The sequence below is a fragment of the Leucopleurus acutus genome (assembly GCF_964270905.1).
Source record: "Leucopleurus acutus genome assembly, chromosome: 2".
Lineage (NCBI taxonomy): Eukaryota > Metazoa > Chordata > Mammalia > Artiodactyla > Delphinidae > Leucopleurus > Leucopleurus acutus.
The window spans coordinates 112,712,526-112,729,871 of record NC_139143.1 but is presented as its reverse complement, the minus strand read 5'-3'; the positions used below and the strand labels follow the sequence as shown (position 1 = coordinate 112,729,871).

Genomic DNA, 17,346 nt, shown 5'->3' with positions numbered 1-17,346 from the left:
GTAAAGTAGTAGGATACAAAATTAATGCACAGAAATCTCTGGCATTCCTATACACTAATGATGAAAAATCTGAAAGTGAAATCAAGAAAACACTCCCATTTACCATTGCAACAAAAAGAATAAAATATTTAGCAATAAACCTACCTAAGGAGACAAAAGACCTGTATGCAGAAAATTATAAGACACTGATGAAAGAAATTAAAGATGAGACAAATAGATGGAGAGATATACCATGTTCTTGGATTGGAAGAACCAACATTGTGAAAATGACTCTACTACCCAAAGCAATCTACAGGTTCAATGCAATCCCTATCAAACTACCACTGGCATTTTTCACAGAACTAGAACAAAAAATTTCACAATTTGCATGGAAACACAAAAGACCCCAAACAGCCAAAGCAATCTTGAGAACGAAAAACGGAGCTGGAGGAATCAGGCTCCCTGACTTCAGACTATACTACAAAGCTACAGTAATCAAGACAGTATGGTACTGGCACAAAAACAGAAAGATAGATCAATGGAACAGGATAGAAAGCCCAGAGATAAACCCACACACATATGGTCACCTTATCTTTGATAAAGGAGGCAGGAATGTACAGTGGAGAAAGGACAGCCTCTTCAATAAGTGGTGCTGGGAAAACTGGGCAGGTACATGTAAAAGTATGAGATTAGATCACGCCCTAACACCATACACATAAATAAGCTCAAAATGTATTAAAGACCGAAATTTAAGGCCAGAAACTATCAAACTCTTAGAGGAAAACACAGACAGAACACTCTATGACATAAATCACAGCAAGATCCTTTTTGACCCACCTCCTAGAGAAATGGAAATAAAAACAAAAATAAACAAATGGGACCTAATGAAACTGCAACGCTTTTGCACAGCAAAGGAAACCATAAACAAGACGAAAAGACAACCCTCAGAATGGGAGAAAATATTTGCAAATGAAGTAACAGACAAAGGATTAATCTCCAAAATTTACAAGCAGCTCATGCAGTTCAATAACAAAAAAACAACCCAATCCAAAAATGGACAGAAGACCTAAATAGACATTTCTCCAAAGAAGATATACAGACTGCCAACAAACACATGAAAGAATGCTCAACATCATTAATCATTAGAGAAATGCAAATCAAAACTACAATGAGATATCATCTCACACCAGTCAGAATGGCCATCATCAAAAAATCTAGAAGCAATAAATGCTGGAGAGGGTGTGGAGAAAAGGGAACACTCTTGCACTGCTGGTGGGAATGTGAATTGGTACAGCCACTATGGAGAACAGTATGGAGGTTCCTTAAAAAACTACAAATAGAACTACCATATGACCCAGCAATCCCACTACTGGGCATATACCCTGAGAAAACCATAATTCAAAATGAGTCATGTACCAAAATGTTTATTGCAGCTCTATTTACAATAGCCAGGAGATGGAAACAACCTAAGTGTCCATCATCGGATGAATGGATAAAGAAGATGTGGCACATATATACAATGGAATATTACTCAGCCATAAAAAGAAACGAAATTCAGCTATTTGTAATGAGGTGGATGGACCTAGAGTCTGTCATACAGAGTGAAGTAAGTCAGAAAGAGAAAGACAAATACCGTATGCTAACACATATATACGGAATTTAAGAAAATAAAATGTCATGAAGAACCTAGGGGTAAGACAGGAATAAAGACACAGACCTACTAGAGAATGGACTTGAGGATATGGGGAGGGGGAAGGGTAAGCTGTGACAAGGCGAGAGAGAGGCATGGACATACATACACTACCAAACATAAGGTAGATAGCTAGTGGGAAGCAGCCGCATAGCACAGCAAGATCAGCTCGGTGCTTTGTGACCACCTAGAGGGGTGGGATAGGGAGGGTGGGAGGGAGGGAGATGCAAGAGGGAAGAGATATGGGAACATATGTGTATGTATAACTGATTCACTTTGTTATAAAGCAGAAACTAACACACCATTGTGAAGCAATTATACTCCAATAAAGATGTAAAAAAAAATAAAATAAAATAAAATAAAACTGCCATTTTTATTCCACTCCTCCAACTCCACGAAATCTGTTCGTTCCCCTCACCTCATTCCAAAAGCCACTTCTGAACAATCCCAGCCCACTGTAAACACTGTCTCCTTAACATCTTGTGTATGATTTGTTCCATGTTATCTTCTGCTCAGAGCCGAGTCAGAATGTTCGAAAAAGATAAAATGTACTCCAAGCCTTTAATTTTGCAGATTAGCAAACCAAGAATTAGAAAGGCTTGATGATTGGTCCACTGATACACAACTTGTAAGTAGCACAGCCAAGACTTATCCACAGGCCGCTTTGTAATTATTCTGTGGTCATTCCCGTGTTTCTACAACATTCGCCTTCCGATTAGAGGCTAACACCCTGCTTTCTTCTTCTGACCTCACAAAACATCTCAGTTAACATCTACTGAACACCTGCACTGTTTTTCACAATTTCTCATTTCAACCTCTCAACAACTCAAGGAGACAGATGTCCTTAACTCCATTTTATAGTGAGAAAAGTGAGGCTTAAGATGCTAAACCACCCCCAAGGTCACCACCTAATAAATCCTGGCACCAGGATTTGAACCCAGGTCTGTCTGATTCCACAGCCTATGCTCTTAACCACTACACACAGGAGCTCCTCCACTATGGACACCAACCAGGCCCTGCAGAGACATTCACTTTCTGATAGGGCCAGTCTGATTAGATCTGACATATGGGATAAGTTATTTTGTTTTGAAGCCATGGAGGCAAGCCTCAATCAGCAGTTTTCTTTTACTTCATTCATTCATTATTTATTAGCACCTACCATGTGCCAGGCACTGTTCAGAGAGCTGAGGACACAGCTGTGAACTAAACATGACACTGTTTTCATGGAGTTTACCTTCTAATGAGAGACAGACAATATATGATGTGTCAAATGGTGGTAAATCCTGTGAAGGAAAAATAAAGCAGGTTAAAGAGAAAGAATGATGAGAGGAGAAATGTTATTTTAGATAGGGTGGTCAGGGAACGTGTGATATTGTGATTTATAAGAAATATGTAATTGGTCTTCATCTGTTTCTGGCACAAAGCTCTTAAACTTTGGAATTTCCTAAGTGACAAGAGAGAGAAAGGTGTCTTTTGTTATGTTAATGAGGTCAGTTTTAGACCCCACCTAAAGATGGGGGGGTGGCTGTCAGGAGAACTAACCACGTGATTAGAGGATCGGAAATTTCAGTCCCACCCCCTACCCCTACCCATCCTTGGGAGATTACCAGTGGCCAATGATTTGATCAATTGTGCCTACGTGAAGAAGCTTCCATAAGAACCCAAAAGGACAAGGTCCAGAGAGCTTCTGGTTGGTGAACACATGGAGGTGCGGGGAGAGTGGGGCACCTGGAGAGGGCACGGAAACTCTGCGCCCCTTTCCCACATACTTTGCCCTATGCCTCTCTTTCATCTGGCTGTTCCTGACTCACATCCTTCTATAATAAAGTGGTGATCTAATAAGTAAAATGTTTCTCTGAGTTCTGTGAGCTGCTCTTAGCAAACTAATCAAATCCAAGGAGGGGTCATGGGAATCTCTGATTTATAGCCAGCCTGGTCAGAAGTACAGGTAACAATGTGGACCTGTGACTGGGACTGGTGTCTGAAGTCCAAGGAGGAGGTCCTGGGAACCTCCAATCTGCAGCCAGTGGGTCAAAATCCCAGGTAATAACCCGGGCTTTTGACTGGTGAATGAAGTGGACAGTGGTCTTTGAGTCCTTAACCTGTGGAAGATGATGCTGTCTCTGGGTGGACAGTAGATAGTGTCAGAGCTGAGGTGAATTCTTAGACACCCTGCCAGTGTCTGAGAATTGCTTGGTGGTGTGGAGGGAACACATTCCCCCAAAGTGGGATCAGTGACCAAAACCCTTTTTAGAAGGACTCTCAGATGAGGTGACATTTGAGCACAGTGATGAGAGGCAGAGCTATGAATATCTGAAGGAAAAGCATGCAAGGCAGTGGGGATAGCAAATGCAAAGACCCTGCACTGACAGCATGCTTGGTGTGTTCTGGGAGCAGACTACAGTACAATATAGTGGAAAGGGTGGGGACCCAGCCTACCTGGGTTCAAACCTCTGCACTGCCTCTTTCCAGTGGTGTAACTGTGGGCAACTCAATAAACACCTCCATGCCTCGTCTATAAAGTAGAGATAATGATTCTATTTCCCTAATGGGGTTGTTATGAGGATTAAGTAAGTTAATAACATATAAAGCACTTAATACCTCATAGGTTCTTAGGGTTCAGGAAATGGTAGCTTTGATTTTTAACTAGGTCATTGACAACAGCTCCATTCAAGACAATTTACTTTCAATTTGATGGTTTTGAATCCCAGGGTTAAATTATGCTGCAGCTTTGTACATGGCCAATAACATCCTACTAAGCCTTTGACTTCCTTGGCTGGACTTCCTGTCCTGATGAGGAGGGCTCTGTAGGAACCATACTGATGTTCGCACAAAAAGAGAGGGGGGCAAATGCCCCTACCATCGCTGTTACACTAACATAAATGAGTTCTACACCCAACCTAGCCCCCACCCGCAAGAACTGGATGCTTCTTCAGAAGTATAATTTACCACCCCTTGGATTTAAGTCATTGGTTTCAAAGGACCAGATCCCCACCAGCACCATTGAGAGAAGCAAGTGGTAGTTTCTTTTTTTTTTTTCTTTTTGGCCACACCTCACGGCATGTGGAACTTCCCCAACCAGGGATAGAACCCGTGCCCCCTGCAGTGGAAGCGCGGAGGTCTTAGCCACTGGACCGCCAGGGAAGTCCACAAGTGGTAATTTCAACTGCTGTCTTGAAAAGGGTTAAAAACCTCTCTGCAAAATTAAGACAGTAATTTAATTTTTTAAAAATCCTTTCTCCAATGTCCTTTTTGTCTAAACTAAACATTTCTTTTCAAAGAAATAGGAACATCAAAGCAAAACTTAAGAGTCTGGCCTGGCAGTCTCCAGACTGTTCCTTAGAGCACAGCCCCAAAGCAACTCTAAAAGGTCCAGTGAGCAGCCCTGTACATGGGCCCAGAGCCAAGGGAAGATGTCAGGGCCACAAGGAAATTCTGCTCCTCTGCCCCATACCCTCTCCCCCAGCTCTTTTCTTTAATGCTGTGTTTACTTTTCATCTTTGCAGTCCGATGGGTTAAAGGGCAAACCACAGGCAGAGAGAAACCACAGCAAGCCCTAGCCTTTTAGAGGTAAAATGGGAGTCTTCCGAAACCACTTTTAAGGCTGAGGAGAACCCACGGTTGCTGCTTCAAGTCAGACAATTAAAGATCAAGTCAGACAATTAACGAGGTCAGTGTTCTAGTCTGACAGGTCTAGAATGAGGCTTTTTAAAAATCAGATTCTCCTTCTACACATATCTGATGGTTTTCCCTTTTTAATGCCATAAATGTACATTTCACTGGATGTATAAGAAATCCACAAATCTTGCTTCTTCTCATTTATTTATTCATCCAACAATATTTATCTAGTGCCTGCTCAGTCAGTGCAGGACTCTTCTAGGTGCGAGGATTCAACAGGGAATAAAACATATAAAAATCCCTGCCCTTGTGGAGCTTACATTCTAGTCAGGGGAGACCGACTAGAAACAAGATATATAATTCTACATGAGGTAGAGATAAATGCTAAGAAAACAAATAAAGCAGAGAAGAGAGAAAGGAAGTATTTGGGAGTCTTTGTTTTTTTTGTTTGTTTGTTTATTTTGTGTTGAGTAAGGACCTACAAGAAATGAGCTCTGTAGAAAACCATAATTCAAAAAGACACATGCACCCCGATGTTCACTGCAGCACTATTTACAATAGCCAGGACATGGAAGCAACCTACATGCCCATCGACAGACGAATGGATAAAGAAGATGTGGCACATATATACAATGGAATATTACTCAGCCATAAAAAGGAACGAAATTGGGTCACATGTAGAGACATAGATAGACCTAGAGACTGTCATACAGAGTGAAGTAAGTCAGAAAGAGAAAAACAAATATTGCATATTAATGCACATACGTGGAACCTAGAAAAATGGTACAGATGAACCAGTTTTCAGGACAGAAATTGAGACACAGATGTAGAGAACAAACGTATGGACACCAAGGGGGGAAAGCGGCGGGGGGTGGGAGTGGTGGTGGCGTGATGAATTGGGAGATTGGGATTGACATGTATACAATGATGTGTATAAAATGGATGACTAATAAGAACCTGCTGTATAAAAAAATAAATTAAATTAAATTCAAAAAAAATTAAATGAGCTCTGTAGATATTTGGGAGAAAAACATTCCAAGCAAAGAAAACAGCACATGCAAAGGCCCTGAGACAGAGTGTGTCTAGTATGAGGAAGGTAAAGCAGGTCAAGCAGCTGGAGCAGAGTAAACAAGCCAGAAAGCAGAGAAGTGAGGTCAAAGGGGTAACAGGCAAGGGAGTCACCAGCTGGTTGTATAGGGCTTTATGGATCATTATAAGGACTGGGGTTTTTACTCTGAGAAAGGCAGGAACAAGAGAGTGTTTTAATCAGAGGAATAACAGCATCTGACTTAGGTTTTATCAGGGCCATTCTGGCTACTGGGTGGAGAATACTGCAGAGGGGCAGAGGGAAGCAGTACTCCCAGCTGTGCAGTCTTGGGCAGACCACCTAACCTCTCTGTACCTGGTTGTCCTCCTCTTTAGAGGGACCTGAAGAGAATTATTTCTAAGCCCCAATCTAATGCTAAACTCTATGATTCTGAGTTGATTATTTCCTTTGTCTTTTCTACAAAAAGTTATAATTTATATCAGCTGTAAACTTGATCTTTCCCCCAAGCTTTAACAGAAATGGAACCAAGCTGAAGAATTCAATTTGACAACATGGATGTCATGCCCACGCCACACACCTAGGATACAAAGATAGTGAGACTCAATCCTGCTCTAGAAGTCTGCAATCTGGCAGAAGAAGGAAGTAAGTTCTCACGAGGCAGCAGGAGAAACGCTGCAAGAGAAATACAGGGAGGAAGCAACCAACCACCTGCCAGGGAAGAGCCATGTGAAGTTTCACCAGAAAAGCTGACCATGGAGATGGCCTGGATGAGTAAGCAGGGAGCCACAAGGAAGGAGGGAAAGGAGAGGATGCTAGAGAAGAGACCAGTACTAAAGAAACAGGGCATGAGAGCACAGAGCATGCTCTGGAAACCATAAGGAGTCTGGTATGAGCACAGTGAGGTTCACAGAAGAAGTGAAGGAATGATGGCTGAAAAAGTAGGTTGAGCTACATTGTAAATAACCAGATATCCCATGCCAAGGACAATGGAACAGCAGACACTTTTAAAACGTAAGAAAGGAAAACACAGATCTGTATTTTAGAAGGTACCAATCATAATGGATGAACAATTTGAGATAGAGATGATGAAGCCTGGAAAACCAACTGCAATATGTCTGCAATAGTCCAGGTGAGATGATGATTTGTAAATGGAGAAGAAAATGTCAATTGCAGGGTTTGACCTACAGGTCTATTATGCCAATTCCTACTCTAGAGCTAAGATTGGTGTTTACATGTTAAAATGATGGAGAAAAATCAAAGGAATAATAATATGTCATGATAAGAAAATTATATGAAATTCTAATTTCTGTGTCCATAAATAAAGTTTCCTGGAACTTGGGGAAAAAAAGAAAATGCCAGTTGAGATCTGCTAAAGGTAAGACACCATGGGATTTGCGGGATTCAGCTGGGGCAAGTAAGCAAAAGGAAACTGAGCATGCCTGAGGCTCCTAGCTTGATAACTGGTGCCACTTACTGCATGGGAAATAAAGGAGTTGAGACTGGGGACCACAGAGACATTGTATGTCGGGTTTGGGACTTAGTTCTAACAGTAAAACCTACAGAATAGCCAGGTAGCTGCTGGAGATAGGGTATAGCGTATAAAACTGGGAGTTACTGGCATAGGCGTGGCCACTGAAGCATGGAAACATGAACCACTGAACAACCGAGGAGAGGAGGGAAAGGGCAGATGCAAGGTGGAGAACGCCGACCCGCACGGAGCGAGCACTGAGAAGGAAAACTGAAGACAGATCGGGCAGGAAATGGGGAAAACCAGGACAAGTAGTTCCCGGAAACCAAGGTAATAAAACGTGGGGGAGACTAAAGCAGCAGAGGCACCAAAGAGAAGACAATGAAGATGCTGACTGAATACAAGCACGGAATTTTGCACTTCGCACCTTTTCTGGCGCCCGCCCATCATGGGTCACGGTGCAGTGGGCGTGGGAGCCTGCCTGCCGCAGGCCGAGTTGTTAACCTGAGGTGAGAAGAAAAGAGCCAGTAGCTGCACACCACTGGCCCCGACGGACTACGTTGTTATCAAAGATTCTGTACCATCAGGAAAGTTTTATTCAGCACTCTGGAGGTGTAAGGTGTGAGAAACAGGAACTAGGATCTGTTTTGGTGGTGATCTTCTGGCGGTACAAAGGAGATTTCTTAGTTAACACCTGCGTCTCATGGGACCACTAATCCTGAAACTAGCATCAGGCTTTATTTAAGAAAGGCTAGTTGCTTCCGACAAGTGCTGAGGACAATATCTTCACCCACACATCATCCAACTCCCAGTTAGGCTTCTCACCTCTGATTCTTCTCACACTAGCATCGCTAGTCTTTCTCCCAGAGCAGAGTAATGCTAATCCACAGGGACTACATCTCCGTTCAAAGCATAGTATAAAGTATAACAAAAAACCATAGCATCAACTACCTGGCATGATGCTGGAACCATAACCTGGCACCATTCAGACAGGAAAAGGCTTTACCAGTAATACCAGCGGGGTCCCAAAACACTGAGACCAAGCCCCTCAGTCTCAGCAGAAGCTGCCTAACTGCTCTTCTGTTTGCTCTCTGAAAAACAAAAAGGAGCTGAAGGAGGAAGAGCCTTTAATCCTAAAATTATTCTTAATTTCCAATATAGAATGCTTGAAAAGCATTTGAAAACCAACAGAATAACTAGCAGATTTTTTTTAAATGTGCATCTATGGTCCTTTCTCCTTTACCCTCTGAAAAAAAGCAACCCAACCCCCAAATGATCATTTTTCTTGGCCTAATTTCCCTATTTTTGTGATTTATAATTGGAAACAGGCTGTTTTTTCCTGGCTTCAGAGAACAGGATCTTCAGAGCTAAAAGAGTTGCCAACTACAGAACTTCAACCTTGGCAAAAATTCTTTTGCAAATCTCTTACCTGTATAACTACTTGAAATATATATTAATTCCAAAGAAAACATTTAAATGCTTATTATTATGCAAAAGTGAATTTTCTCCTAATAAATTAGACACTCCCCTCTCTCTCCTAGCCTCCCTACTCCGTTAAGCTAAGTGGGACCCTGCTGTGTGTTCAGTTAACTCCCATTTGAACATTACCAAAGCCTTACCCAACAACATATCTATATATGATACTTTCTGGAAGTGGGGGTTTTTTGGGGTTTTTTGTTTGTTTGTTTTTATTTAGTAGAACTGCCTCTACATGAAACCTCCCTGTTTGCCCACACTGAATGAAATTAAAACCTTGAATATCATAGAGAGCAGCCACTCTAATAATGAAATAAAGATGCCTCAAACTGAAAAAGGCATAAGTACCAAAAAAAAAGAAATGTATCAAGTAGGTCATCCTTCCCCTGGCTCCTGTGTCAAAAGCGTGATGCATCCAATGGCTGCACAGTATTGTAATGGGTAAGTATGATGGACTCAAAACAAAATGGCAGGTGCTACATATTTTTTCGTGATTCACATGGTATATTATGAATACACAACAAGTAACTATCTCTATAAAGACACAAAAATAAGAAAACTAAGAGGAATGTCTGCTCAGAAAGGCTCTGACAAAAAGAGATAGACCAGCAATAGTAAACATGCCCATTTAGAAGATCAGAAACTTCTCCCACACACATAGGGAAGACCTTACACTGCAGTGATGCAAAATGTATGTAATGAGTCAATGGTGCTTTCCCTCGAAGTTGAATTTCATGTGCCAGCCAATTGCACAAAGTAGAATATAACAAAATGAGACGTTTTTTCTTTATGGACTCTTAGAAGGAGAGTTTTGTGTTTGAGTATGTTTTGCTTTAAAGAAAAAAAAAACAGAAAAGAGATAAAACAACACAGGGAGTATCACACAAAAGTACTTAGGGCACCACATGAACACAGGGTTTTGAGACTGGAATCTAAGTATTTCACCCCAAATAACCTTCCAAGTATTAAAAAAAAAAAGCAACGTTCTGCTCCAGCAATCATCATGCAGTTAATTATGAAATGAAATTTGCAAACAGCCACCAGTGTATTTTTGCATCCAATGACCAATTTCATATGTCAAAACACATAAATTACTAAAAATGCTAACTGAATTATACTCCCAAAAGGGAATCTTTTCACACACCAAATGAAATTAAGTATTCATCAAGTTTCCATTAATAAAATAGTATAATAAGAATTTTAAAAAAGAACTCCAAAGTTCTGCTAGACCCTCCACCTGGTCCACTTGGTGTTCTTACCCATCACTGGTGGTTAGTCATCATGACTGTAAACTCCAGAGCTTCTCCCAGGGCAATCTGATCACAGGAAAACTCAAGGACTAGGATCTGTAAAGACTATTTTCTAAAGATCATTTTTTTTCAGGGACTAAATCAACTTGAATGTGTTTTTACAAATGGTCCATCTGCAAATTCAAACAAAAACCTGACCTTCAGCATGTACCAGAAAAATGAATTATGTGCTTGGAAGGACATAACAAACAGCACCCAATTCTTCCTTCTTCTGCAAACAGCACCGAATTCTTAAGTCCCTTTTCTCCCAGAGCCCAGTGTCCTAGAGGTAGGGAAAGTATATGCTTCTGGATTACCATCCTTTTCCTTAAAGTGAAGACAGAGCTAACACTTCAGACTTGATTCTAAATTATTACTGTGGCAACAATTTAACATTAAATCCTAAAAATGAACTTTTATATCACTCTGAGTCCTCTTCCCAGACTTGAAGCTTTCAGCATTAAAGGAATTACCAGCACTAACAACAGACTTTAATCTTTTTTTTCTCATAATTATCTTAAACAGGAGATATCAGGATAGCCTAAGGGTGTGCTTCTGGAGCCCACGTTTCAGACCTTCAGGGATAATCTCAATTTTAAATATGGTCTCCATCCCTTATACCCCTACTTGTCAGCCTATTAAGTCTTGCTGTTTGGCCTGGAAAACTGAAGGATAAAACAAGTAAAATAAGGTCCAAATAAGAGGGGCCTCAATGCAGAAATTTTATGAATGTTGCTTCAAACATTAAATACTGCACACATCTTGGTTGAGAAATAAAAATTTCTCCCTAAGAGAAGGAAGAATGCTCAGAAATCTGTGCTAAATCTTAAAACTTTGCAGAGAAAATAAATCTCAATGTCAGTTAACAAACAAATGTGCTATTTCAAAAGATATAAAAGAAATCTAGAAGTGGACAGAGCCCAGGAAATGGACCCAAATCCTTTTTTGTAAGGCACTTCCAAGCTGTGTTGATTTATTTCTGCTTTACTAGAAACCAAACAAATTAGCAAAAGCTTGTGCTTTATGAAACGCTACAAAAAGACAATGCTATCATTCCAAGTGTTACTCTGAAGATGTGGAACCAGAGAAATTACTGCCATGAATCTTGGTGCAGTAATTCTCTTCCAAAGCCACAAATGCCTTAGATTCACTCTTCTATATTCCAAACTATCCATGTTCCTAAAGGCAACATAAGATTGCTTTTAAGCTAAAGACCCTTAAAAACATTATCTAACTTGAGTCATGCAAAGTTCAAAAAGTAGTTAACATTTTTTAAGTTTCAAAATTTCAAAAGACGTTGAAAAACATAAGAAAAACACTCCAGTGGACAGACTGAAACAGTGATAAAATCATTTTCAAAATAACTGTTGAGTAAAAAAAAAAAAAAAATGAAAAAATGAAGACTGTCCTCATTAACTAATGAACCTGACGATTATAATTAGTTTTTGTCCAATAGCAATGAAAGAAGAAAAAAAATACATTTTCAAAATGGATTATCAAGAACAGGGGTAATTTTAAATGACCACAGAGCAAATTCATCCAGGAAAAATATTACAGCAATGTTAACTGTTAGCAGTCATCCTCTAAATTTTAACAGTTCTGTCTGTTAAGCTTAAGATGTAAAGTCAGGAATTTCCACAAATTTATGATCCCAAGAAATTGGTCATCACTTAGGTACTAAAGAAGTCAGCAGAGATCACCTTCTTAGTACTCAAAGGACATTTGAGTTCCCTAGGCACTTAGGCCCAGAGCAGGCCCTCAGAAAAGCAAGAGTCACCTGACTTTTACAAGATACAATCAAGTTTGCATGCAAAAAAGAAAGATTAATTCCTTTGAGTCTTCAAAAGAATGGGACAATAGTTCTCTTTAAGCAAAAAATTTTGTCAATGTGTATAAGCTTTCCTAAACTCTAGGAAGCCTTAAGGCCTCCTGCTATCAGAGGACTGAAAGAGGATAGTTAATTTGCCAAACTCCAACACCAGGAACCTTAAGCCTATTAGGGAGTTGGGGCCTGATAAATGTTTGCTGAATAAGTAAACTAGATGAGACCCTGGAAGACTAAATTAGACTCTAAACAAAATGCTACTCTGAAGTGTAACTGCAATGCTGAGATTTAGAAAGAAAGAACTAAATTTGAAAGGTATTTTAAAACAGGATCCACGTGCTTCCCTGGTGGCGCAATGGTTAGGAATCCTCCTGCCAATGCAGGGGACACGGGTTCGAGCCCTGGTCTGGGAGGATCCCAGATGCTGCGGAGCAACTAAGCCTGTGCACCACAACTACTGAGGCTGCGCTCTAGAGCCCGTGCTCCTCAACAGGAGTAGCCACCGCAGTGAGAAGCCTGCGCACCGCAACAAAGACCCAACGCAGCCATAAATAAATAAATAGATAGATAGATAGATAAATAAATAAATAGGAACGAATTATAAAAAATAAAATAGGGCTTCCCTGGTGGCGCAGTGGTTGAGAGTCCGCCTGCCGATGCAAGGGACACGGGTTTGTGCCCCGGTCCGGGAAGATCCCACATGCCGCGCAGCGGCTGGGCCCGTGAGCCATGGCCGCTGAGCCTGCGCGTCCAGAGCCTGTACTCCGCAACGGGAGAGGCCAACAACAGTGAGAGGCCCGTGTACCGCAAAAAAATAAATAAATAAAAATAAAGTAGGATCCACCTGACCCCTAACTTGGTAAATAAAGTTAAGTCCCTACTACCTGATACTCAAGAAACAAGAAAGGAAACTGGCCTACAAAATTCAGACAAAGATTGAAAACCTTTTTTAAAAGTCAGTTTAACTGTTTTTGCAAGCATGTTAATTCCTAAATATGGTTTATATATTTATCTATAGACACACTGTATCTATACTCAACAAATATGATACTTCTGAACTATTGCCATACTAAAATACAAGCCTCTGAAAAAATGCACTGGAATAGAAATGCTGTTACTCAGCATAACAATCCCTTATTGTCTTGCACTCAGATGTTAATGAAAAATGATAATGACAGGATTGTGAGTACACCAACCTCCCTGAGAACAAATTCACTATATCCAGTTTTCTACAAAAGACAAATGAGCATCATTACAAAAGGATTCACAATGGATCTCTCCAGACTCCCAGTTCTCCTAGATAATCTGAAATATCATTCAAAGTACACAAAATTATTTTACATATGCCTCTTAAGGAAAACAAATGGCAATAAACTGTGTGTGTACTTAATATCTGTCTGGACACCAGAGAGTTCTTGACATATATCCAACATGTAGGCCCTGTCGTCAGTCATTCTTAACAGTAATCAGTTGAAATTAAACCCAGTTCTCCATAGTCAACTCGGAAGGCAACTTGGTTATTTTGCTAGATAAAGCCACACATTGTCCATTCCTGAAATGTATGTTTAATACCCTAAAAACTGGTTTAGGTGCCTAACGGACATCAATACATAGTGTTATGCTCCCCCTATTGGTTAATATTCAACATAACAATGAATTCCCCAGGGGTTGCCTTTGAAGTGCTGGGGTTCAAAAGTAAGTTGATGATTTTTATGTTTAAAAACATGAGCTGGATCAACAGTTGTTAAGCAAAGCTGCCATGTAATGGTCAGATTCCATCAAAACAGGAAAAATTAAAGTTGACAAAGACAAACTGAAGAGCTGAAAACATGCTGAAGCCTTGAAACACTAAACAATGCAGAATTAAAGCCAAAAGCAGAGAACATCAAGAAACAGAGCAACATCCTTTAGCTGACACAATGGCATGAAATCAATTTCATTTTAATAGCCCTTAAGGGGGTAAGAATTATTTCCCTGCCTTCTGTGCCAACCCCAAGCTGTTTCCTAAGGAAGCCATGTAACACTGACCAACGATGTCCGGAGAATTAATAAAAGAAATGAAGATTAAAGATCCGAACTAATTAATACAAATCAGAGTTCTATGTATAATTACTTGGGGTCAGTTTCAGAGGAGTTGTCATTTGGCGCCCCCCTGGGCAGATCACCTAAAGTAATCACAGATACCTGATTTGTGTTTCAGGAGATTTGTGTTCAACTCAAATGGGAAGCTGAAGGATGGGAGAAGACGCCTGGACTCACTGCACACAAATCTGACTGCACTTGCTGCTCTCTGCTGAGTGACTAAGCTAGCCCTGGAGTCAGACAGAACTAACAGTTGTGTAATAGCTTGGTTAAGGAACTAACCTCTAGTGTCTTACCTGTAAAATAGGGCTATTAATAGTGTTTTTTCCAGAGGGCTGGTGTAACGATTAAGTGCCCTAAGTATTAGGAGAGTGTCTGGCACAGAGTTCGAGCCCAATAAACGTGAGCTATTATTATTACCAGAAATTAATAGCTAATTTCACACTGAAGTACCTGTTTGCAATCTAAAGTACCATTTCAGAAAAATTAAAAGGTCTTGACATGTGCTTTGCTACTTGTAGAGACTTCTCTCCTCCCAAACCGCTCGCTTACTTCTCTTGGAAGGGATGCGGAGTTCAGAAAAAGCCTGGTTCCCTATCTCAGTCTGTCATTCCTACCATCCCGTACCCTCCCTGCTCTTCTCGTCCCCACTGGGCTCAGGACAAGCACCGCTAATAGCCATGCAGCGCTTGCCTGGAGCCGGGCACTGCTCTAGTACTTTATATATTTTAAATCATTCAATCCTCACAGTAACCTTATGAGGCCAATACTGTTATTATTCCCATTTCACAGCTAAGAGAAATTCCCATTTCTCTCAGCTCTTTTTGTAGGCACATTAAGTTCTACTCTGTCAAGGTAATTCAAGCTTGACAAGCCGGTTCCCTACACTAAATGATTCTGGAAAGTGAGGCAAACGCCCTAATAAGAACAAGACTGCAAGAAGATTCTCCTAGCAACAGTCCAACTTTCCAGCGTATTCTAACCAAATAAGCTGGCTAAGGTGGCTAGTAAGTTAACGCGGGAAGGAGGATTCTCTGCGGGGCTCCGAGCTGCAGCGCTCGGCGCCTCCAGCACAGCACCCCGAGGGCGCGGCCCGCAGGGAGCGTAGCTCACGTTGGTGCTCGAGTCCCGGGGCCGAAGCCTCTGCAACGGCAACTGCGTGCAAACCCACAACAAATCTCTCCCACCGACGCTGTCACGAGCGCAGTGGGAAGTGGCCAGCGCGCCCCGCGGAGGTCAGAAGAAACCGCGGAAAGGAAGAGTGAGGGGAGGCGCGGAGTAGATGTCTTCGCCAGCACAGTGCAGCGCCCCGAGCGCTGCCCACCCCGGGGCGGCCGCTGCCCACGCACCTCGGAGTGTAAACACTAACAGACCAACGCCGCCCCCACAAGCCCGGGGGTCCGGGCGGCCGGAACGACCCCCGGCCGGGAAACAGGCGCGGACCACCGCGCAACGCCGACAGGCACTGCGCAGCCTGCTGAGCCCTCGGCCGGAACGGGTGCTGGGCTAGCGGTGCGGCCAAGGGCGTCCCGGCGCCGGCGGCAGTGCCGCGGGGCCGAGCCGGCGCGTACCTTGGAGGCGATGTGTCAAGCGGAGATCCACCCGCCACTAGCTGGAGCAAAGCAGAACGAAGTTTCCCCGCCCCGCGCCCGGCGGCGGCGAGCTCCGGCAGCTGCTGCGCCGCGGCACAACTACGCCATCCGGACCCGCCGGGGACTTTCTCCTCCTGCAGGGAGCTCAAGGAATCGCGCAGGGAAAGTGGCCGGGCACGAGAGCCGCCGACTTCCCTCCCTCACTCACTGGGAAGAGGAAAGCGCCGCTCGGCGTCCCCGAAACCCTCGATTACCCCCATCGGGCCGACCCAGCGCACTCGCTCCCCCTCACACACGCGGGCGGGGACGGGCAGGACGCCACAGCAATCAGCGTGCGGGGGGAAGGGCGCTCCTCCTCCGCGGTTCCCCCGGGAGCTCCGGGCCGCGGAGAAACTCCTCCTCCCGCCGCCCGCCTCCTCTCTCTCTCTCTCCTCCTCCTTTTCCTCTCAGGCTGACGGATGAACCCCGAGCGCTGCCACAGCTTGCCTTTCCCTTCGGACCGCGGAGGGAGGGAGAGGAGAGGAGTACCGGGAACTGCTGCTGTGCTGCTGTGCGCCCAGGCTGGGGCGTCGGGTGGGGGGGGGGGGTCCCAGTCGTCGGGGAAGAGCTGGATTGGGGCGGGGGTGCGGGGGGGGTGGAACGTGGGCGCGAGCTGCAGGGATTCCCTCCCTTAAACTAGGTCCTTCCAACTTCTCAGGGCTCTCTGGAAGAGTTAGTTGGGTTATTTGGTTCCCTCCGTCTTGATCTAAAAATTCTAAAACCTCCAGTAATCTGATCACGCCCTCTTGCCCACTCTCTAGCAAAAGTCCCCACGCACACATTCATTCTGCCCCTGGTTGTTTTCCCGCCTCCAGTGCTGTTTGCTCTCTCGAGATGCGCTCCGATGGTGGGTCTTGCCTCCTCATCTTTAACAGCTGAGAGTGCATTACCCAGCCATTGCCCCCGCTCGCTAAATAAATGAATACAAATAAAGGAGTCAGGTCAGCGTTACTGGCATTACCCTAAGGTTGGCGCGATATAAGCGAAGGTGTTGGCGGCGTGCAACTCCCTGCATACATGCGCGGGTAAACTGGTCGCTGCAAGAGTTGACGAATGCTGTCATCAGTACGCCCCTTTGATACTCCTTTTTTACACCTGGTTTGTCTATTAAAAGATATGCTTAAATCAAAGGGCACTGTTTTACCAAGAGGCTGGTGAAATGACTCTGGGCTGAAAGGTTTCAGAGACCAGACTTCCAGTCCTGACTCTGCCCTTCGACGAGCTGTGGAACCTTGGACGA

At 43.1% G+C, this 17,346-nt stretch overlaps 1 protein-coding gene across 6 annotated transcripts in view; it reads right to left on the bottom strand.

The window, feature by feature from the left end:
• TGFBR3 (transforming growth factor beta receptor 3) overlaps positions 1-16,330 on the bottom strand; it is a 204,820-nt gene extending 188,490 nt beyond the window's left edge. For all 6 annotated transcript variants that reach the window (XM_082833124.1, XM_082833127.1, XM_082833128.1 and 3 more), the window contains exon 1: positions 16,047-16,330. The gene's annotated coding sequence lies outside the window, so the exon portion shown is untranslated. The remainder of the gene's footprint in view (positions 1-16,046) is intronic.
• Between the last annotated feature and the right edge of the window lie 1,016 nt (positions 16,331-17,346).